At 45.7% G+C, this 23,385-nt stretch overlaps 1 protein-coding gene across 6 annotated transcripts in view; it reads left to right on the top strand.

The window, feature by feature from the left end:
• Positions 1-23,385, top strand: part of EPN2 (epsin 2) — a 130,025-nt gene that overhangs the window by 34,490 nt on the left and 72,150 nt on the right. For 3 of the 6 annotated variants that reach the window (XM_063934889.1, XM_063934890.1, XM_063934885.1), the window contains exon 1: positions 6,877-6,966. The exons of 2 other annotated variants lie outside the window; for them this stretch is intronic. The gene's annotated coding sequence lies outside the window, so the exon portion shown is untranslated. Of the gene's footprint in view, positions 1-6,876; positions 6,967-19,090; positions 19,193-23,385 lie in introns of those variants that run through there. One more of the 6 variants, XM_063934887.1, reaches the window with a different exon arrangement.

The following is a 23,385-nucleotide window of genomic DNA, read 5'->3' as shown; positions in this document are numbered from 1 at the left end:
GGTAAATGGCATATTGGCAAGTTTACGCTTCTCCTCCGACAATTTTATTTTAGGTTTTGGAGTCCTTTTTTTACTGATATTTGGTGTTTTGGATTTGACATGCTCTGTACTATGACATTGGGCATCGGCCTTGGCAGACGACGTTGCTGGCATTTCATCGTCTTGGCCATGACTAGTGGCAGCAGCTTCAGCACGAGGTGGAAGTGGATCTTGATCTTTCCCTAATTTTGGAACCTCAACATTTTTGTTCTCCATATTTTAATAGGCACAACTAAAAGGCACCTCAGGTAAACAATGGAGATGGATGGATACTAGTATACAATTATGGATGGACTGCCGAGTGCCGACACAGAGGTAGCTACAGCCGTGGACTACTGTACTGTGTCTGCTGCTAATATAGACTGGTTAATAAAGAGATGTAGTATGTATGTATAAAGAAGAAAGAAAAAAAAACCACGGGTAGGTGGTATACAATTATGGACGGACTGCCGAGTGCCGACACAGAGGTAGCTACAGCCGTGGACTACTGTACTGTGTCTGCTGCTAATATAGACTGGTTGATAAAGAGATGTAGTATGTATGTATAAAGAAGAAAGAAAAAAAAACCACGGGTAGGTGGTATACAATTATGGATGGACTGCCGAGTGCCGACACAGAGGTAGCTACAGCCGTGGACTACTGTACTGTGTCTGCTGCTAATATAGACTGGTTGATAAAGAGATGTAGTATGTATGTATAAAGAAGAAAGAAAAAAAAACCACGGGTAGGTGGTATACAATTATGGATGGACTGCCGAGTGCCGACACAGAGGTAGCTACAGCCGTGGACTACTGTACTGTGTCTGCTGCTAATATAGACTGGTTGATAAAGAGATGTAGTATGTATGTATAAAGAAGAAAGAAAAAAAAAACACGGGTAGGTGGTATACAATTATGGACGGACTGCCGAGTGCCGACACAGAGGTAGCTACAGCCGTGGACTACTGTACTGTGTCTGCTGCTAATATAGACTGGTTGATAAAGAGATGTAGTATGTATGTATAAAGAAGAAAGAAAAAAAAACCACGGGTAGGTGGTATACAATTATGGATGGACTGCCGAGTGCCGACACAGAGGTAGCTACAGCCGTGGACTACTGTACTGTGTCTGCTGCTAATATAGACTGGTTGATAAAGAGATGTAGTATGTATGTATAAAGAAGAAAGAAAAAAAAACCACGGGTAGGTGGTATACAATTATGGACGGACTGCCGAGTGCCGACACAGAGGTAGCTACAGCCGTGGACTACCGTACTGTACTGTGTCTGCTGCTAATATAGACTGGTTGATAATGAGATGTAGTATGTATGTATAAAGAAGAAAGAAAAAAAGACCACGGGTAGGTGGTATACAATTATGGATGGACTGCCGAGTGCCGACACAGAGGTAGCTACAGCCGTGGACTACTGTACTGTGTCTGCTGCTAATATAGACTGGTTGATAAAGAGATGTAGTATGTATGTATAAAGAAGAAAGAAAAAAAAACCACGGGTAGGTGGTATACAATTATGGACGGACTGCCGAGTGCCGACACAGAGGTAGCTACAGCCGTGGACTACTGTACTGTGTCTGCTGCTAATATAGACTGGTTGATAATGAGATGTAGTATGTATGTATAAAGAAGAAAGAAAAAAAAACCACGGGTAGGTGGTATACAATTATGGATGGACTGCCGAGTGCCGACACAGAGGTAGCTACAGCCGTGAACTACCGTACTGTGTCTGCTGCGACTGGATGATAAATAATGATATAAAAAATATATATATATCACTACTGCAGCCGGACAGGTATATATTATATAATGACGGACCTGCTGGACACTGTCTGTCAGCAGAATGAGTTTTTTATAGAATAAAAAAAAAACACCACACAAGTCACACGACGAGTGTTTAACTTTTTCAGGCAATCACAATATAGTATACTACTAACTATACTGGTGGTCAGTGTGGTCAGGTCACTGGTCAGTCACACTGGCAGTGGCACTCCTGCAGCAAAAGTGTGCACTGTTTAATTTTAATAATATGTACTCCTGGCTCCTGCTATAACCTATAACTGGCACTGCTCCCCAGTCTCCCCCACAATTATAAGCTGTGTGAGCACAGTCAGATATATACATAGATGATGCAGCACACTGGGCTGAGCAGTGCACACAGATATGGTATGTGACTGAGTCACTGTGTATCGTTTTTTTCAGGCAGAGAACGGATTATATTAAATAAAACTGCACTGTCTGGTGGTCACTGTGGTCAGTCACTACTAAACTCTGCACTCTCTACAGTACTCCTAAGCTCCAGTAAATCAAGTGTCTCTGTTTAAAATCAATCTCACTCTCTCTCTTCTAATCTAAATGGAGAGGACGCCAGCAACGTCCTCTCCCTATGAATCTCAATGCACGTGTGAAAATGGCGGCGACGCGCGGCTCCTTATATAGAATCCGAGTCTCGCGATAGAATCCGAGCCTTGCGAGAATCCGACAGCGTCATGATGACGTTCGGGCGCGCTCGGGTTAACCGAGCAAGGCGGGAAGATCCGAGTCGCTCGGACCCGTGAAAAAAACCATGAAGTTCGGGCGGGTTCGGATTCCGAGGAACCGAACCCGCTCATCTCTAATATATAATAGCCTTTATCTTGCGGTTATATGCCATTGGACGACATGTGTGCGTCTACCATGAACAAGGCACTGTACCTGATAGGCACTGCTGTGGTGGAAGAGACTCAGTGCAGGCTTCAATACTTTCAATTGATTTTTGATAATAAGTAGAGCCACGCCGCTGATGTCTGTGTGACGCCCTCTGTCATTTACCTCACTGTATTTGTTGGCTTAGTCAGTACAATAATAATTATGTAAAGTAAGGGTATTGGCCTATAAAATGTGTTTGTTTAAGGCAGAATAACCTTGGTGAGCTATCAGATAGCAGATGGGGATTAATGCAGCAAGCTGAGCCAGGCACGCATAGGCAGATCCTTCCACGTTAAAGGAAAAATTGTCCCTGTAGCTGTGCAGGGTGTTTTTGGCACCCACGAGACCTTTGCCCTGATGTAACCTAAAGTTTCTGTGTGACGATACCATGTGGCTTCTGTTATTGCATCGACAGGTTCTAGGTCATCAATGTTTCAGTCGACCACTATAGGTCGACAGGCACTAGGTCGACAGGATTGGAAAGTCGACAGGGGTTCCAGTTCAACATGGTCTAGGTCGACAGTTCAAAAGGTCGACAGGAGTTTTTCATGTTTTTTGGGTGTCGTTTTCTCCGTACAGTGACTGGAAAGTCCAATTAGTGCACCATGTCCCCTCGCATGGGCAAGGTGCCTCGCTCCACTACCGCTTTGCTCGGCACAGATTACCATTCCAATCGTAGTCCACATGGATTATTAAGTATGAAAAAGTTCAAAAAAATATTTTTTTTTTGGAAAAAGTAATGTCGACCCTTTGACCTGTCGACCTAGAACATGTTGACCTAGAAACCATGTCGACCTAGGAACCATGTCGACATAGTGACTGTCGACCAATAGTGGTCGACCTAAACATTGTCGACCTTCAGACCGGATCCCATATTTACCTCAGGGTCTTGGGGGCTCTACCAGCAAACAGCTGTCCTCGCACATGCAGGTTTAACTAAAGTGAATCCTATGTAATGTAGATGCAGCAACTGTAGCGGAGTACAGTGACCAGCTTATAACTGACCACGGAACACAACCTCTTCCTCCACTCCAGTGACTCATACTTTCAGAGTCTCAGATTAGGGGTCTGTTTACTAAAGGGGGGTACACATGGAGCGATGTTCACCTAACTTCTAAGCAATCTGAATAGACTGCTTAGAAATTAGAAACAGATCGCTCCATGTGTAGGGGTGCCGGCGACACACGGTCCCGCGCGTTGCTATCGCCGATGCTAGATTGGCCTGCATGCAGACACAATCTAGCAGGTCGCTCATTTCACCGCTGGGTAAAATAAGTGCCCCCCCGTCTGTCCGTCCCCCCTCGCTCAGCACACATCGCGCTGTGCTGAGCGGGAGAAGAGATGGGTGCTGAGCAATCTGTGCTAGACCGCTCAGCACATATCTCCCTCCACTTCTCGCAGTCTGTACAGCCCTTTAGCCTTGGGTGGAGATAAACTGGATGGAGATAAAGTACCAGCCAACCAGATCTTAAATGTCATTTTTCAAACCCAACCTGTGACATGGAAGTTAGGAGCTGATTGGCTGGTACATTTGCCCTTATTTATCAATGAGTGATAAATTGCACCAGCCAATCAGCTCCTAACTTCCATGTCACAGGCTGTGTTTAAAAAATGACAGGAGCAGATTGGCTGGTGCAATTTATCACTCACAGTGAAATGTATCACTCATTGATAAATAAGGGCATTTATCTCCATCCACTTTATCTCCACCCTTGGCTTAGTAAATAGAGCTAAATGACTCACCAGCTGCCACCGTCACAACTTTGCGGGACGCGTCTCTTGCTCACTTATGCTCGCTGGATGCGCAATTAGACATGTTTGTATCTATAATGAGTACACAGTGAGCAGTGGACATGGGCCCCTGAGTCCAGGGCGGCCCACGCCGTACACCCTGCACCCATACATTGTACTAACTTCTCCATAGTTCTGAGAGATTTCAGAAAACAAGGCGGCATGTTCCTGGAGACCTGCACATGGGCCATAGACCTCACAACTGTGCCACGAGAGAGGTGGCCCGCACAGAGACTGACCCCTCCTCTGATAAACCTCCCGGCAAGCAGTATTGAGCAACGGTGTTTGCTGTTATGTGAGCAGCACACATCACGCGAAGCCGCTCACGTGTAATTGAATCTGCCTCATGAACCTTTTGGAAGGATGCTCAAAATAGTTTCAAAGTCATTCTCCAACTGGTTCTACAGTTTGAAAGTTGTCCACGAATCCACAAATGTAACCTATTAGAGCAGTGGTTTTCAAACTGTGTGCCGTGGCACCCTGGAGTGCCACGGGACACTTGCAGGGGTGCCCTGGGTTGGTGGTCCAGGACCAATTAAAATTATTTACTGTCAATGCAATAGGCAAAACCAGTACTAGTGGCTTCCAGTCATAAAATATGTGGACAAACAGAAGTGAGTCCTGTCCCTCACCACACAATTGAACCTAAGGATGACATATAATAAACACAATTTACTTAATTTAATATTTTTTTTGTACATTTCTCAATAAGAAACGTTTGCCTAGGGGGTGCCATGAAAAATATATTGATACTCTAGGGCGCCGTGATTCTAAAAAGTTTGGGAACCTCTGTATCAGAGTAAAAGCAAATTAGAGCAAAGTATAAGAGGTCTGACCATACTGAAGCCATTATGAACATATTCAGTCTTAAATGGCTACACTGTGCAGTTTTTTCACGTTTTCCCATGGGAACGGTAAATATGGTAATTCTCACTGTCACAGCGATGAAGATACTATATAATGGTGGCATTTAAGCATGACTAGCATATAATTCATTTTATGGTTTAATGTTTTATAAGTGTGAGCTCTACATCAGTGATGGACACCCTGATAAAGCAATGTCCACATGGGGTGGCCCTGTCCCTTTCAAAAGAGCCTTAATTTCACTAGTAATATAAATTATTATTACCAGTTATTTATATAGCGCACACACATTCCGCAGTGCTTTACAGAGAATATATGCCCATTAGTCCCTGCCTCAGTGGAGCTTACAATCTATATTCCGTACCACATGTACTCACATACACATTCACGATATGGTTAATTTTGTTTTAATTAACCTAACAGTATATTTTTGGACTGTGGGAGGAAACCGGAGTATTCAGAGAAAACCCACGCAAGTACGGGGAGAATATACAAACTCCACACATTGAACCGATCCCATGACCTCAGTGCTGTGAGGTAGTAATGCTAACCATTACACCATCCTTGCTGCCCAATAAATCAATACATCAAATCAAAGAAAGAGACACCTATCTGTATTAATATATCAGCAGGCATTTTACTCCGGCTATAACAAACAGCTCTGGCAGAATGGAACTGTGGCCCCCAGAGCAGGCCTGGAGGGCCCTAAGGCCACCAGTTCCCCCACACTGCTGTATAGCTTGTAGCCAGGAGGGCTGATTAGTACCTGTAGCCTGTCTGTACTCCCAGGGTGTGTTACCATCTCTGAGTGATGTGTGGGTCTCACATAAACCTGTTTCTGCATGATGGCAATTCTTCTTCTTAATATTTATAGACTATCCCTCTGCCCAGCCTCATCCCATAGCTGCTGGCTCAGACAGTCCCAGGCTTTGTAGTCTTGTCCCCTGTACATTTGCATAGCTGGGAATATGTGTATATGCTGCAATATTGGCAAGTTTACATTTGATAATGACTTGCTAGCTGTTGTGGAGCTGCAAGTCCCAGCTTGCTGTAGTCTGGGACTTGTAGTTCCACAGTAGTTTGCCATTCAGCTCAAAGTCATCCCACCAGTCTCTTGTGTTACTCCAAGGGTCTGATGTGGGTCCTACTACCACCCACTCATTCTATCCATGTTGCATGCCCCCTATTACTCTATGGTCCTTGTAACTGTAATCTTATCACTAATCTAACTGCAGCCATATCACTACATACACGGTATCTGTCTATAGAGTACAATGTGGCTCCAAGGGGAGCAGGACTCTCTCTCTCTCTCTCTCTCTCTTTCTCCCCCTCCCTTCCTTGCAGGCTCTTGTTTCCCTCTCTCACCCTCCTCCCTTCTCCCCTCCCCTCATCCTTCCCTGGCTGGCTCACATCTCTCCCTGGTCTGGGGCTGAATCAGACACCCGATCCTCTTCCACCCGTGGCCTCTGCTGCGCTCTCACCCGGAGTTGGGAGGGGTGGGGGGAGAGGATCACCCTCCCTGCCCCCCTGCTGCACACAGACCCTCCTTGGCACAGAGAAGACCCCCACAGCTGGAAGAAGAGAGCCCTGTGGGGTGAGTGTGTGTCCCCCTCTTTTTTGCAGTTGTGGGTCTGGGTGGTGTTGTGCATGCATCTGCAGGGGGAGTGAGAGTGACCCTGGCTTCCCCATCACCAGAGGTCCCTCTCTCCCTCCCATCCCTCCAGCTGTACAGGGGCCTGTTGCATGAGATGTGTAGAGGAAGAGGCCTCTTATTTTTGGGGTATGGGATCCATGCACCCCTCAGCTTCCTTTCTAATTCTCCCCAAAGACTGGCATGGAGGAGACCCTCCCTCCCCATGCTCTCAGACATTCCAGTGGGCAGAGCATGTTGGCATCTGTCTGTATGCTTGTTAAAATAACCTCTGCAGAGCCTGCCCTCCCTAAAATATTATCTCCTGGCACAGAGCGCTTCTAGTGCTGCAAAGTGCTGGTTACAGAACACCAGCAGTGTAATACTCCCCACCCTGTGCCCATAGGAGGTCACCAGTGCCCCCCCAGCAGTGGGTAATGTAGCATCCTAGATCTGTTTAGTTTAGTTTTTTTTGCACATGGCTATTTTATGAAGTAACCCATGTAGTTAGGTTGCAGTGGAGTGGCTGGGGGGTGCCTGCTGGCTGTGGGGGGAGGTGGTGGGTAGGAAGTTAAGGTTTGCAGCAGGTTTTAGTAGCAGGAGCATTGTGCTCCTTGTATTGTTAGGAGGGTCTTGTCTTGGCATTGTGTGCATGTTCATTAGTCCCCCCAGTCCTAGAATTAGGGTCGTTAACCCTTCGGGTATCAGGCGAGACAGTACATTGTCATTCCTGTGCACACACTTCATGTAATTCCTGTGTTGCTTTGAAAACTTTTGCATAACATCAATATATATATATATTTTTTAAAGCGGTAATTGGAGATGGATTAATGTTGCTTTAAAAAAAAATGGGGAGGACGGACATTTCCTGTGTTGATCAGTCTAATTTTGCATGCAAAGTTTTAAGCACTTTAAGCCTTAGCAATGTGTAACAAAAGTTGGGCGTAAATTGAGATTTGGGCATGGAGCGTACTGTAGGAATTCACTCTTTAAATTACGCACAGCTCAGGTATGCTGCGGTAACCTTCCAAACACATGTACTGGTCGGTCTGTCAACATTCCACGAAAGTAACACAGCGATTATTGTACTACTATACGTTTTATCAGATCTAGTTGCAGACTTTCCCAGCATGCACTGCAGCATGGCCAATGATAAATCTCGCACAACTTACCTGTTGAGCTGTAGGCCTGCCAGAGTATGTTAACTGACGCAGAGGGGGATTGGCTAATAAAGCGTTCCCCTTGCAACCGAGCCAATCAGCCAGTAGCTTTAAGCACTGTAGCGCACGTTAAGACAGTGTAGGGAAAATGTGATTGGTGGCCATAGGTAGCGCAGTTAGAATAAAGTAGGCCTGTGGACCATCATCAGCCTGAATGGCATTATATTAACAATTCTGCTCACACCGTACTGTACCCTAAAGTACGCCACGTGAAAACTCAGCAAGCATAGCCCGTTTATAGATAATGGGTGTGATTTTGAGTCCGACACAGCGGCCATGTTGGATGCAGTGGAATGATTTTGTTCTTCTGCGCGCGAATGTAAGACGCACTGCGCATGCGTCCAGATTCCGTACGTACAGAGTTGCAGTTGCGATTGAGGAGCACAAGAGACTCACGGCCTCCGAAATGTTTTTAAAATGTATTGCGCGTTCCTGGACAGTGACTAGGAGGTGGCTTATTCCCCTTTCACACCGCACAAATAACCCGCTATATTGCCAGGTCGACACGGGTCGCTGTGCAGAGTGAAAGGGTCACTCCAGAAATCCCGAGTCGCCTGACCCGGTAATTCAACCCGGGTTATAAGAAGGGTTATTCCCGGGTCAGGCGCAGTGTAAACGGGTTACCCGGGTAGTTGCAACCCGGTACCCATTCACTGCATAGAGAGAGGCGGCGCGGAGATGATGCCATCTCCCAGCGCACCCACCCCCATTGCCGGCTCCGTACCTGCCCCAGGTTGGCAAGCCGACCCAGCATATTGTAAATAACCCTCCTGTATGCGACAAAATACAAATTGTCCATTGCTTAACAAAAAAAAAAAAAAAAAAAGTTTAACTAAAAAAAAAACTAAAAAAAAAGGTAGGCAGTAAAATGAGTATGGTCTACTCTGCTGGTTTACATTTAGGCTCCACCGTTTCAGTGGTCCTTATTTTTGGGCTCAGTGTGTTGGTAAAGTTTTGTGTGACATAGATAATGTCAGTAAACAGCTCTATGAGGCAAATGATCTGTAAGTTATTCAGTAAGTTTGGCAAGCCTGCCGCTTGTGCAATGTGTGTTTCCTTGGTGTGAATACAGCAGTAGTTTTGCACGGAAGAAGGGCCGCATCGTAACAGGTAATTGTTCCGATATGTCTCCAAGATGAAGTGTTTGTGATCATTAGGTTATTGTGGCAGAGGTGCAATTTCAGGAGGTATGCCCAGGAGTATTGCAGTTAATAGTACAGTCCTGCTCCTGTGCATTCTGATCTGATACATCCTCCAGGTCTCCAATCTGCATGTCCGTGTGCATGTTTGTTTGGTGCCTGCAGCACTGTGATGTGTAACCTGCAGATTTCCAGGTGTCGTTGAACCATGGACCCAGTTTGATTGAGCCTCATGTACAGTTACAGCCACTGACAGTTTTTAATGTATTGTAAATACAGATATAGGTCCTAATTCAGAGATGTAGTCGAATGCATTCGCAGCTGCAAATTTGTACGCAGCGGCTGCGCGAAATTCTGCAAATGGTGCTGCTGCCTGAACTTGTGTTGAGACACCGCCTTTGCAAATCCCAGCGGCAAAGACCTTTGCAGATCAGTCGATTATCAAAGTTCTAAGTGTTCCTCTAACCACGCAGCACGGCTGCAGGAATGAAAGCGCTGGAGACGTTGTTACTGCGTACCGGATCGCAGGCTTACCCCCACTAAGTGGTCGCTGACTATCAGCCAACTTGTGATTAAATCCTCTCTGCGAATGCCGTCTCAACACCATCGCGGCACCTGCGCAGTGCGACTTAGGTGCATAAGCACGCCACCGTTAATTGCTCAACTGTGAAAAAGTCGGGTTTGCAGGCCCTTAATTGAGAAATAAGCCCCGTGACATAGCGGTCACTGTAATTCAGACAAGAACTGTGTAACTTCCTCCTCTGTTGCAAGTCTTTGACTTGACAGACTGTTCAGGTGTACCTAAAACATTTCTAGTTCTTGTAATCCAATAGCTTGACGGAGCATTCTCTAATAAGCCAATTGCAAATGCTGGTCATATTAGTACAGTGATGGAAGGAATATTTTTGCTTTGGCCTGTTGTAGAGGGACGTTCCACAAAAACCATGTAGCCCAATCTTACCCATTAAAACACGGGTACGCCCATTTAAGTAAGCTCCGTGGAGCAGCCCCCCCCCCCCCCCCCTGTTCTCACAGCCCTCTTCTCTCACACTTCAATTCCAGCTCTCTCCTACTCAGTGACTGTCTTGTTCTAATGTGTGTAGTAGGTACGGCGCTGCAAAACACTTGTGGCGCCTTATAAATAAAATAATAATAATAATAATTTATGTACGGTATTAACATTTATTTATATAGCGCCTGCATATTCCATTGCGTTTAAAAGCGGTTACTTGGTAAACATGAGTAGCAATTCTATTATGGTTAAAGATGGTCTGGCAAACAAGGGGCATACCTCTATTACCAGGCCTGCAGCAGTATCCCACAATGCACTGCTGTGTAACCAGCTCTCGTTAATAAAAAAAAAAAACAAGAAAGTTTGTAGAATGATCACTTGTGCTCATGTGTTACGGAACATTTACAGAAAAAGATCTGTTCAACTGTGTGGGTCATATGGTACTTTGAAAAGTTTTGTTCCCAAGCGGAACATTGGAATCAATTTGTTTACCTCAGTCATATTAGCCCTCATTTTGAAAGTGTCCTTTTATAGGATTGCCATTTAGACAGGACAGGGGGGCCAACGATGAGGAAACTGGTTTTAATGCTCAGCAAACAGAAATGGGTCGCAGTGGGAGCGTCTCACAAAGGCATAGGTAAGTGAGGGCGAGTTGAGGCGACCGCGGCTTGAGCAGATTTGGACATGGTAAAATGCATACAGCTCAGCATGTGGGCACTTATATGCCATTTTCCCTTCATCACAGTACACCCAATTAACTCCAGCACTGCGTCAGCCCCATACCTGTTAGTGATCTGGCCAGTATCATCATCATCAGTTATTTATATAGTGCACACATATTCCACAGCGCTTTACAGAGAATATTTGGCCATTTACATCAGTCCCTGCCCCAATGGAGCTTACAATCTATATTCCCTATCACATGTACACGCGCACACATTCACGCTAGGGTTAATTTTGTTGGAATCCAGTTAACCTACCAGTATATTTTTGGAGTGTGGGAAGAAACCATAGTACCTGGAGGAAACCCACGCAAGTACGGGGAGAATATTCAAACTCCACACAGTTAGAGCCATGGTGGGAATCGAACCCAAGACCTTAGTGCTGTGAGGCAGTAATGCTAACCATTACACCATCCGTACTGCATGGTGTGGATTGTTATCTGGCATTGCGGTCGTACTGAGACGACGCACTGCTCTATATAGGCCTCACGTTTGCCAGAGTTTGCTGCTAGCATAAACATGACACCTAAGTGATCACAATATTTGGAGGTCTTAAGGGCCCCATACACTAGGCCGATTATGCTCGATTTCAGCCCAATTCAGGCATTCGGCCCGATATATTGGGTGAAATCAGGCATTTTCGGGGGGGTTTTCCCCCGATCCGATCCGATGCGCGTTCCCGTTGGCATCGGATCGGATCCCCCTAGATCCGACATATCACAAGTGCTGCACTCGTGATATGTCGGATCCTGCAGTAAATACCGTACTTTTTCAGCACTTTTTTTGTGCTGAAAAAGCCCCCTCGGCTTATACTCGAGTCAGTGCTGGCAGTGCAGTGCAGTGGGAAGGAGGGACACGGAGGGCACAGAGCGCGCCTCTCCTGTGTCCCTCCTGCGGCAGCGGCGGGTCTATTAAAGGAAGTACCCGTTCGTGAGCTCTGATTGGCTCACGAACCGTCACTTCATTTAACAGACCTGCCGCGGCCGCCGGAGACGCAGGAGGGACAAAGGAGAGGCGCGCTCTGTGCCCTCCGTGTCCCTCCTTCACAAGACAACGCGGGAGCGGCGGAGGGTAAGGTATAGCAGGCACTGGGGGAGCATATTTGGCACTTGGGGGGGGGGCATATGTGGCACTGAGGGGGCATGCATATCTGGCAGTATGAGGGCATATCTGGCACTGTGGGGGTATAACTAGCACTGTGTGGGGGCATATCTGGCAGTGTGAGGGCATATCTGACACTGAGGGGGCATGCATATCTAGCAGTATGAGGGCATATCTGTCACTGTGGGGGCATATCTGGCACTATGAGGGCATATCTGGCACTGTGGGGGCATATCTGGCAGTGTGAGGGCATATCTGGCACTGTGGGGGCATATCTGGCACTATGAGGGCATATCTAGCACTGTGGGGGCATATCTGGCAGTGTGAGGGCATATCTGGCACTGTGGGGGCATATCTGGCACTATGAGTGCATATCTGGCACTGTGGGGGCATATCTGGCAGTATGAGGGCTGTGTACGGCTAGAGCTGCATTTCCCACCCTAGGCTTATACTCGAGTCAATAAGTTTTCCCAGGTTTTTGTGGTAAAATTAGATGCCTCGGCTTATATACGGGTCGACTTATACTCGAGTATATACGGTAGATAGGATAGTAAAAGATACATCATATGCAAAAAAAAAATGCATACGATATATCTAATACTATCTTACCAACGGGGAGGCTGCCGGGAGGTTGGACGAAATCTTATACGACATGACGGACCGTCATGTCGTATAAGTGTATGGGGCCCCTTAGTGGAGGATATAGGGGTCTATTCATGAAGCAGTGAAAAGAGTGGAGAAGTGAGCCACTGGAGAAGTGGAGAAGTTGCCCATGGCAACCAATCAACTGCTATGGATAAGTTTACAGAATACACTTGATAAATGGTTACCTCAACACTGATTAGTTGCCGTAGGCAACTTCTCCACTGTCTCACTTCTTCACTCTTTTCACTGCTTCATGAATAGACCCCTAAGTCACATGATATATTGATGTGTGAATTCATCTATGACAAAACACAGTATAGGACAGGTGTACCCGCTAACGACTTATACTGGACTGACAAGTAATTAGTACCTCTGTCACCAGTAGCAAGTGACATAAAACAAAAGCTGTAAAACAAACTGAGTCCTATCAAACTGTAATAGTAATAGTAACATTTGCTAATAAGCTTCCATAAGTGTTCGGGACTTGCACACATGCCAATGTTTTTAAATATTGTCCAGGGGGCACTGCCATGTGCAGCTAACCGCCTGCTATAGGGGTGGTGTTGCAGGGCACCCGATGTGTGCGGAATGCTTAGCTTGGGTTGAGGGGAGGCAGTTGAGAGGTTTGTGCCCCCTGTACTCTGGGAGTAGAAGGGGGGCACTGATATTTCAGATTGAATGTGGGCTCCACAGTAAGCATAACTCCACAGCCTCTGCCTGCGTTATGAATCTCTTAGCAACCTGGTGTGAGGTATATACTGTACATGTACAGTTCATCCGGAAAGTATTCACAGCGCTTCACTTTTTCCACATTTTGTTATGTTACAGCATTATTCCAAAATGGAATAATTGCTTTCAGAGTTGCATCAACAAAGTATTGAGCAAAGGCTGTGAATACTTATGCACATGTAATTTCTTAGTTTTTTTATTTTTAATAAATCTACAAAAATCTCAAAAAATAACTTTTTTTACGTTGTTATTATGGGGTATTGTGTGTAGAATTTTGAGGGAAAAATGAATTTATTCCAGTTTTGAATAAGGCTGTAACATAACCAAATGTGGAAAAAGTGCTGTGAATACTTTCTGGATGCACTGTATTTACACGTGTAATGCATATTTAATTTGGGTCACTGCTGTGTGGCATATTATGAATTTGAGGGACAGATGTGTGGCATATTAAGAATTAGGGCTACTTAATATTGCGCTCCCAGAAAAAAGTTGGGATGCCCATTGTCTACAGAGCATGGATGGACAAGAGCTGAATCTGACAAGCAGAAAACTAGGACTTCTTTTGTCAGTACTGAAATAAATTGAACATATACAGTTTAGGGAAATAAAAGTTTCAGTGTGCCCCTGGAAACCATGGACTGCTTGTAAGCATGAACTCTGTTCCTTGGAGCAAGCAGCTTATGCTTCTATACATAGCAGATGTCTGTGTGAATGATTATTGAAGAAACCATAGGAAGCCACTTGAAACGCCTTATATTTACCTTAGGAGACATCTCACAGTGTCAGCTATCTGAAAGTTTACCCCTTGCCTACTCATTGTTTTTGTTTGTTTGAAGCATCCAGTGCGGTGCTCTAGACTATGCTGGGGGCTTGGGTCTATAGACCATCTCTAAAAGAAAAAAGGGCCATATTTCTTCTCAACCCTTGCAGCCATAGTGTCGCTTGGGGTATGGGAGTCTTCAGGCAGCAAGACTGGTGGATGACGCTAAGATCAGATGAAGCTTCCCCTGGGGAATTGGATCTTCAGCTCCCCCTAGAAGGTGAGAGACTGCACCATCTTGGAGAGAGGGTCGCCCATGAGTGTTCCCCCTAGACCCCTCAGGCAAACGTGACACACACCGATGCAAATAAAACATAACATAACAAAGAGTTTGCAAACGTGAGGAATGAGTGCAAAAGTGTTGTGGTGGCCAAACAGTCAATAGCGGACACTCAGCCAGTCGATCCCAGCGGACAGCCAGCTGCAGCCAATAAGAATCTGGGTTATTTTTATTGGCCGCTGCACTGAATGCTCTGTTGGCTGAAGCAGCGGCTAGTCTTCTGTGAGGGAGCTGGGGCAATTTAATGTAACTTATATTTATTTGTGAGGGACAATGTTTTTTTTTTTTTTTTTTTTAATTCCTTTGGGGGATAATGTGTTTAAGTTTTTTTCCTGTGCAGGACAAAGAGTTTGGGGTGTTCTCCTGTGAGGGACAATGTGCTTGGGTTTTCCCCTGTGGGCGACAATGTGTTTTATTACTGTTGGGGCCAATGTGTATGTTTTATTCCTGTGGAGGTCAGTGCCTGATTTTGGTAGGACAGTTCTCAAGCACCTTGCCACACACCCTGTTTGGCACACTACACCACCTTTTTTTCAGAGGCTCGCCTACTGCTTGCGCAAATGTTCCTACGTAGTAGATCACAAAGGATTTTCAGATTTTAAAGTAGATCACAGAGTCCCCTGATATAAGATAAATGGAACAACTAGTTCCATATAGACCCCAGACATTCAGCTGTGGCCTTCCCCGAGCCAATAGACTCAAGCTAAGGAGAAATATTGGTGACTGAAAAGTTACATGAATATGTTTGACGGGTTGGTATTGCACGACCGGCCCCGGGATCCCGGCAATCAGATGCCCGTCAGAAGGGGGGGGGGGGGAGTTGGGGCAAGCGCAAAGTAGCCCCAACCGCCGGTCACATAACTACATCCCATGTTTAACACTGTATGTATCATTTTCATCCTCACTGCAAGCTCTCGTCTTCTGTTATCAGCCATTTTAGAATACTTCACAACCGTCCTGATTTCAGCCGCTCTGTCACGACTGAGACTGAATTGTCCCAATCATTTTTCGGGGGTCATTCCGAGTTGATCACTCGCTAGCTACTTTTAACAGCCGTGCAAATGCATAGTCGCCGCCCACGGGGGAGTGTATTTTGGCTTTACAAGTGTGCGAACGCCTGTGCAGCCGAGCGGTTCAAAAACATTTTGCGCAGTTTCAGAGTATCTCTGGACATACTCAGCCCTTGCGATCACTTCAGTCTTTTTGGTGCCGGAATCGACGTCAGACACCCACCCTGCAAACGCCTGGACACGCCTGCGTTTTCTCAAACACTCCCAGAAAACGGTCAGTTGCCACCCATAAACGCCTTCTTCCTGTCAATCACCTTGCGTTCGGCTGTGCGAATGGAATCTTCGCTAAATCCATCGCCCATCACCGATCCTCTTTGTACCCGTACGACGCGCCCGCGCATTGCGGTGCATGCGCAGTTTTGCCGTTTTTTTACCTGATCGCTACGCTGCGAAAATCGGCAGCGAGCGATCAACTCGGAATGACCCCCTTCATCGCTACCTGTCCCGATCATCTTATCTTCAACATTGTGACGTATGATTCTAGGATCCCTGTACTGTACTTTAATTGGGATCACTAACAGAAAACCCGATGTGCATGGGGAAAAATACCTCCCCCATAATCACAGCCGTATCTTTTCAATATTTGTTATGATAAGCTCCTAAAACAATGAATTTTTTTGTGTGAACGGAATGAGTGGACCTTTTACATAAAATAATTAGCATTTTAGGTTCAGTGTTCTGTGATGGGAACAAGACATGGTAGGGAATAGCTCAGCCGCGATAAGATAAGAAGCCTTTTAACTGGTTGGTGAATGCGCCAGGAACAAATACAATAAAAAATTAAAACCATTGCACAAGTCAGGAATTTCTGTTAACCATTTAAAAGCCTCAAGATTTTTTTTTGTGTTTTTTTTTTACTGACCCTGAAGGAATTGTCTATTGGATATACTGTAAAGCCAAAGATCCCAGCACTTGGCTCGAAGGAAGAGAATAGAGGGGGCGGCTTCATTAAAAGAGTTTAGATTTATTTAAACTTCAATTTAAGGGGGTGCGTGCCTGTATCCCGTAGGTAATGTTTTGCACAATATTTATCATTAATTGGCAATCAGAGGGGAAAATTCAGGCCTGTTCGCTGTGCTGCAAATTTGCAGAGGTCTGCGATCAGATAGTCGCCGCCCAGGGAGAGCGAATGCATGTGTACGCCGTGCGAAAACTTCGCCAGGCAGCAGACATCTGCAAATCCATTCACAACTCACTCACCATGTAATGATTTTTCAGTTCTGTGCAGTCAGTGCGTATCCCAGGACCTACTCCTACAGTGCAATACAAACAGGCTGATTGGGGCCGCAGCTGACGCCACACACCCTCCCTGAAAACGCTTGGAAACGCCTGCGTTTTTCCTGGCACTCCCAAACGTCCACTTCCTGTCCATCACCTTGCGTACACCGTGCGATCGAAGTTTTCACACCATCCTGTCGCTGTTTGGTGATGCACATGCGCATTGCGGTGCATACGCATGCGCAATCATTCGATAATCGGATGCTGTGCAGACGATTTTGCACAGCAGCGATCAGGTGTGAATCAGGCCCAGAGGGCCTTATTCAGGTTTGTTAGCAAACCAAAAAAGCCCACTAATGGGCAAAACCATGTGCACTGCAGGTGGGGCAGATGTAACGTGCAGAGAGAGTTATGGGCCCTACACATTGGCTGATCCGTCGCCGAGCTGCCCGACAGCGGATACGGCCGACGGGCGACTCGGCGGCGGAGGGCAGTGACGGGGGAGTGAAGTTTCTTCACTCCCCCCGTCACCCGGCTGCATTGAAGTGCAGGCAAATATGGATGAGATCGTCCATATTGGCCTGCATGCACAGCCGACGGGAGACCAGCGATGAACGAGCGCGGGGCCGCGCATCGTTCATCGCTGGAGCCTCCACACTCAAAGATATGAACGGTATCTCATACATTTATGAACGAGATCGTTCATATCTTTGACTGATGTCGGCCAGTGTGTAGGGCCTATTAGATTTGGGTGTGGTGTGTTCAAACTGAAATCTAAATTGCAGTGTAAAAATAAAGCAGACAGTGTTTACCCTGCACAGAAACAATATAACCCACTCTCTCTGCACATGTTACATCTGCCCCACCTGCAGTGCAGTATGGTTTTGCCCTAGTGTGCTTTTTTTGGTTTGCTGACAAACCTGAATAACCCCCAGATTGCATTGATCCGGTTGTCATTGTTCAGTCTGGTTTTCTAAAATGCACAATCACGTCCCTACCCAATTTTACTGGGGTAGTGCAAACTCCACAGGGGGTGGTTCATTCATTTGGTCATGCTGACAGTGAAACAATCGCATTGTGGGGGTCATTCCGAGTTGTTCGCTCGCAAGCTGCTTTTAGCAGCTTTGCACACGCTAAGCCGCCGCCTACTGGGAGTGAATCTTAGCTTATCAAAATTGCGAACGAAAGATTCGCAATATTGCGAAAAGACTTCTCTGTGCAGTTTCTGAGTAGCTCGAGACTTACTCTTCCAGTGCGATCAGTTCAGTGCTTGTCGTTCCTGGTTTGACGTCACAAACACACCCAGCGTTCGCCCAGACACTCCTCCGTTTCTCCAGCCACTCCCGCGTTTTTCCCAGAAACGGTAGCGTTTTTTCACACACTCCCATAAAACGGCCAGTTTCCGCCCAGAAACACCCACTTCCTGTCAATCACATTACGATCACCAGAACGAAGAAAAAACCTCGTAATGCCGTGAGTAAAATTCCTAACTGCATAGCAAATTTACTTGGCGCAGTCGCACTGCGGACATTGCGCATGCGCATTAGCGAGTAATCGCTCCGTTGCGAGAAAAAAATAACAAGCGAACAACTCGGAATGACCCCCTGTGTGCGGGAAAATTTACTGCAATGGAACGTTCTTGCGGTGAAACAATCGCCTGTGCATACAGCGATTACATATTACTATTAAACAGAGAAAATAAGCATTTTTTAATGATCATAGGTGAGATGTATCAAAGCTTTGAGAGCAATAAAGTGAAGAGAGAGATAATGTACCATCCAGTCAGCTTCTAACGTGTTACAGGCTGTGTTTGAAAACTGACAGTTAGAAGCTGATTGGTTTGTACTTTATCTCTCAACACTTTGGGGTCTATTCATGAAGCAGTGAAAAGTGTGTAGAAGTTGCCCATGGCAACCAATCAGCATCGACATAACATTTATAATTTACATACTATAAAATTATACAGAGCAGCTGATTGGTTGCCATGGGCAACTTCTCCACTGTCTCACTTCTCCACTCTTTCACTGCTTCATGAATAGACCCCTTTATCTCTATCCAATGTTTGATGCACCTCTCCCCATATCTCTTTAAGCTTCCCTGTATATGTGTCCCTTTCTCATGCAGGGTGCCTATGGACGGGTTGACGTAATGGCAGCAGATATATGCTGGGCTAGAGGGGAGCAGACGCTAACAACGTGTTGCTCGGCAACCTGACATCACGGAAAGTATAAATGGCACGGTGCAGTAATACCCATTATATATACTAATGAAATTCTGTGGAAAAACATGGTAGAGGCTGGCTGGTAAAGGTACACAGAGCACAGGCTGTTATACACACTCATATTTCACATAGGCTCCGTTATTTATTTATTTCCTAGCTGCATCATTGTGCTAAACAAGACGTGTAGTTTACATATTAGCTGAGGATAAGGGGCCCTCAGACATCTCCAGAGACGTTTCCTTTAAATATTTGTCTGATAGTTTTGACAAAAATATATTCAATTAAAATTTAGATAGATAGGGGGATATGTATCAAACCTTGGAGGCAGGTCAAGTACCAACCAGTCAGATTCCTGCTGTCATTTTTCAAACACAGCCTTTAAAAGGACAGAAACTGATGATACTTTATCTCTCTCCAAGGTTTGAGACATCTCCCCATAAGTAGTTTGGAATTAGAGTGTTCATGGTGGAGGCAGCCATTTTGTAGGCTGCACCAATGTTTATAAGGATGCATGCCAGATCCTGCGGGATACTCCCGATTTTGTACCCCTGGAAGAGTGAGCACCCCTCCCGCATCCCACCACCACCTAGTGAAGTGGGCAGAATGGGGAGTTAAATACTGATGAATTTGTGGCCTGTCGGGAGGGGCGGGACTTAATGACGCATTTCTATGTTAATCGTGTCATTTTAGCCCCGCCCCATTGTTCTTAATGATTTGATAGTCTGGCTCCGCCCTCATTACTGCCCACTGGCTTCTCCCAGAGAGGAAAATTCAGAAGTTGGTAAGTATGTGTAATGGATCAAGTTACTGAGACATCATTGAGGGATGAAGCAATGTGATGTTCCTAGTGAATTAATGTCCTGTATATTGGTTCTCAGAATGTCCGGGAGACTCCCGAATTTGGGTGAGACCTTCCTGGAGAGGTTATAAGAACCCCAGTAACATTTTTAACAGTTGCCTCCCATGCAAGTAACTGTGCAAAAACTTTCCTTGTAACAAATAGCAAACAACCGAACTTCTATAAATTCAAAAAATACTACGGTAATTGTTATTGGATACTGGGGTAACGGCACGTTTTTTGCATAGTTACCTGCACAGCAATAGATCCAGTGGCTGTTTTGAGTAGCAAAGATTTATACTCACTTTTAGTTTTATTTTTGTGTTTACCATTTTTTTTTAGCATTCACCTTAATACTATTCAGTTGTTCCGTCCTCTGTGAATAACTATTGTTCTTGGTAAATGTATTATTTTTATTTATTTACAGTTTCTTATATAGCGCAGCATATTCCGTTGCGCTTTACAAATGGAATCAACAGTGATAAGACAAACTGGGTAATAATAGCAGACATACATAGAGGCAGGAAGGCCCTGCTTGCAAGCTTACAATAAGGAGCAGAGATTGGCAACAGGTTGTGATGCATTGTGGGAGTTGCAGTATAGTCACAACTCTTGTCCTTTTGTAATTAGCATACCTGTTTAAACTGTATTACATAAATGAAAACTAAAATCTGATTGGTTTCATTCATGCGTATGGCCGCAAGGTCTGCAGTGAGGAGGCGGCGGCTTAGCAACCCCAGTCTTCTTTTCCATCTGGCGGAGCGGGGCTCCTGGAATCAGCGCCATCTGAATACTCCCAAGTTTTCGTAGCTTGCTGATTGCTAGGTGGCCCCATTGGCTCTTCATAATGATTTAGCTTGGTACTTAAAACGTGTGGAACCTAGCATTTCCGCATAACAGACCTGTAACAGATATTGAATAGGTCCCAAAGTCTTTAACAGAGGGAATGTTATAACGAAACATTACTATTCATCAGGGCCGGTTTAACAGAGGAAGGAGTCCGTGTGCAGACTCTGTGCAGGCTCTCTACAATGCAGGTCCGTCAGGACATCTTGAGATTTGTAGTTTTGCAAATGGATGCGAGCAGTAGAACCACTGCGGAGTGAAAAAGTGTATTTAACGGCCCCTCCTGGCCCATTTGCATGTGTAACATCCTGAGCCCGGCCAGCCGCCTGCTGTAGACATTATCCCTCCATCAGAATGAATTCCATGTGTTTGGACACGGCCCAGAATAAGTGTGCGGCTCTCTGCTGACAAGCGTGCGCTAAGGAACCTGTGCCGACTTGCTTTATTACCTAACAGGATGCAGGCCTGAGGGATTATGTCCTTATAAAGACACTGCAATGTGAGCTCTCACTGGGAATTAGCACTTACACAGCCGGGATTGTGGAAACTCGTATACACACCACTGTAAGTAAGGTGAAAACCCCAGTATTGCACTGTTTAACGGCCGTTCATTACCCTAAGGTGTTGTTAGTGAAGGTCTGGCCAAGGTTACTTGATATGCCTTGTTGTATGTGTATGTATATAAAATATTACTGTTTTACTAGTGTCACACTTGCAGCACGTAATACATATTTTGAGACCCAACCAGTTAAAATGGCTGCACTCTGGCTGCAAGCTCCGAGCAACAGGATTCCGTATCTAAGGGGGAGATTTCTCAGACCTTCTAAAAAGGAAACGTGAATGTGTTGCCAGTAGCAACCAATGAGATTGTAGCTATCGTTAGTACATTCTACGAAATGAAAGGTAGAATCTGATTTGTTGCTATGGGAAGCACCTCCACTTATCCACTGTAGAAGACTGGGCTACACATAGGGGCATTATTAGGGCCGGTCCATGTGACCAGAAGTCACACGTGGGCCAACCGTGCTTAGCCACACGTCCAATAATCATCCCGCTGATTTGTGTGATTGGTCATCGTGATCATTCTCCGCCTCATCACTCAGCCAATTTGTGGTCGGGTGTAGAGATTTTGTTATTCAACAAATATTACGATGGGCCTTCTTTTGGCAAAGCCTATTGTGTAGGCACTTTGTTGTGACACTTGACTGCTACTGTGCAGTAGCGCACCAAGTAGGAGGTTGCACTTCTCTGAAGACTCTGGGTCCTAGTGCCCAGCATGTATATACAGAGAGATGACGGTGCCGGAGCGCACTGCGCTCTAACACCTTCCTTCTGCGATATATGTGGGATGTGATGAAAATGATTTCTCTTTACTGAGATATTTGTCCCACATATAAACAATTCTAGTCACACAGATCTCGACATTCAAACTGTGCCCGTTTCCTTCACTCCGGAATAGACCATGAATATTCTCCTTTATAGTGCTTCATGAATCACTTTCCGTCTCCGCTGTAAAACAGTGGAGGTTGTATTCTCTTCCTCTTCCATGTATTACAAAGCTCACTTGTTTCCCTTCCTGTCTGGGTTATCCGAATCTGCAATATTGTAGTACAAGGCCGGGCACATCTAGACGGAAAGCTTGTAATACAAGTCCCAGAAGTCTGCCCACACTAAGGGGGTCATTCCGAGTTGATCGCACGCTGCAACTTCATGCAGCCCGTGCGATCAACTAGACGGCGCCAATGAGGGAGTGTATTTTTGCATAGCAAGGCTGCGATCGCTTGTGCAGCCCTGCTATGCAAACAATGTTTTGTGTAGAACAAGACCAGGGTAAGAGTTACTTAACCTGTGCGATCAATCCAGCATTGCAGGTCCCGGAATTGACGTCAGACATCCGCCTTCCAAACGCCTCGACACGCCTGCGTTTGGATCTCCACGCCCAGAAAACTGTGAGTTGATGACGCCCGGTTACGCCTTCCTCCTGTCAGTCTTCTTGCGATCGCCGCTGTGCCCGCTTTCTACGTTAGCAGTGTCGCTGCCCTCTGTCGCCAGGCAACGTCGCGCCTGCGCAATGCGGCCGTCGCGCATGCGCAGTTCCGACCCGATCGCACGGCTGCGAAGAAGCGCAGCGTGTGATCGGGTCGGAATGACCCCCTTTGAGAGTTGTAGTTCCCCAACTATAAAGCGTCAGGTTATTACGCTGGTGGGAGGCTGATCATAATGACCTCTGTAGATTCCTGCAGTGCTGGTTTCTGTGTGTACCAGCCTGATGTTTCAGCTGTTGCTGTTTAATCTATAGAGCATTCTGTTAAAACAGCAAATATACATAGATGCATCATTATTTTATTTCTTTAAATATAAACTTATGTACCTTTTAAGCATGCTTCTCATTTTTAGAGCTCTTCTGCTGCAAAATCATATCTTTTTCAAAATCTCTCTGGAAATTGCAAAATATGGCTGCCAGTTTCACCAGCTGGAAGAAAAATTGTTAATGCAACATTGGACAGAGCAGTGGTTTAAAG

The sequence above is a fragment of the Pseudophryne corroboree genome, chromosome 7 (genome assembly GCF_028390025.1).
Source record: "Pseudophryne corroboree isolate aPseCor3 chromosome 7, aPseCor3.hap2, whole genome shotgun sequence".
In the NCBI taxonomy this organism is placed as follows: domain Eukaryota; kingdom Metazoa; phylum Chordata; class Amphibia; order Anura; family Myobatrachidae; genus Pseudophryne; species Pseudophryne corroboree.
The sequence above is the reverse complement of the archived record's forward strand: the minus strand, read 5'-3'. Positions and strand labels throughout refer to the sequence as shown.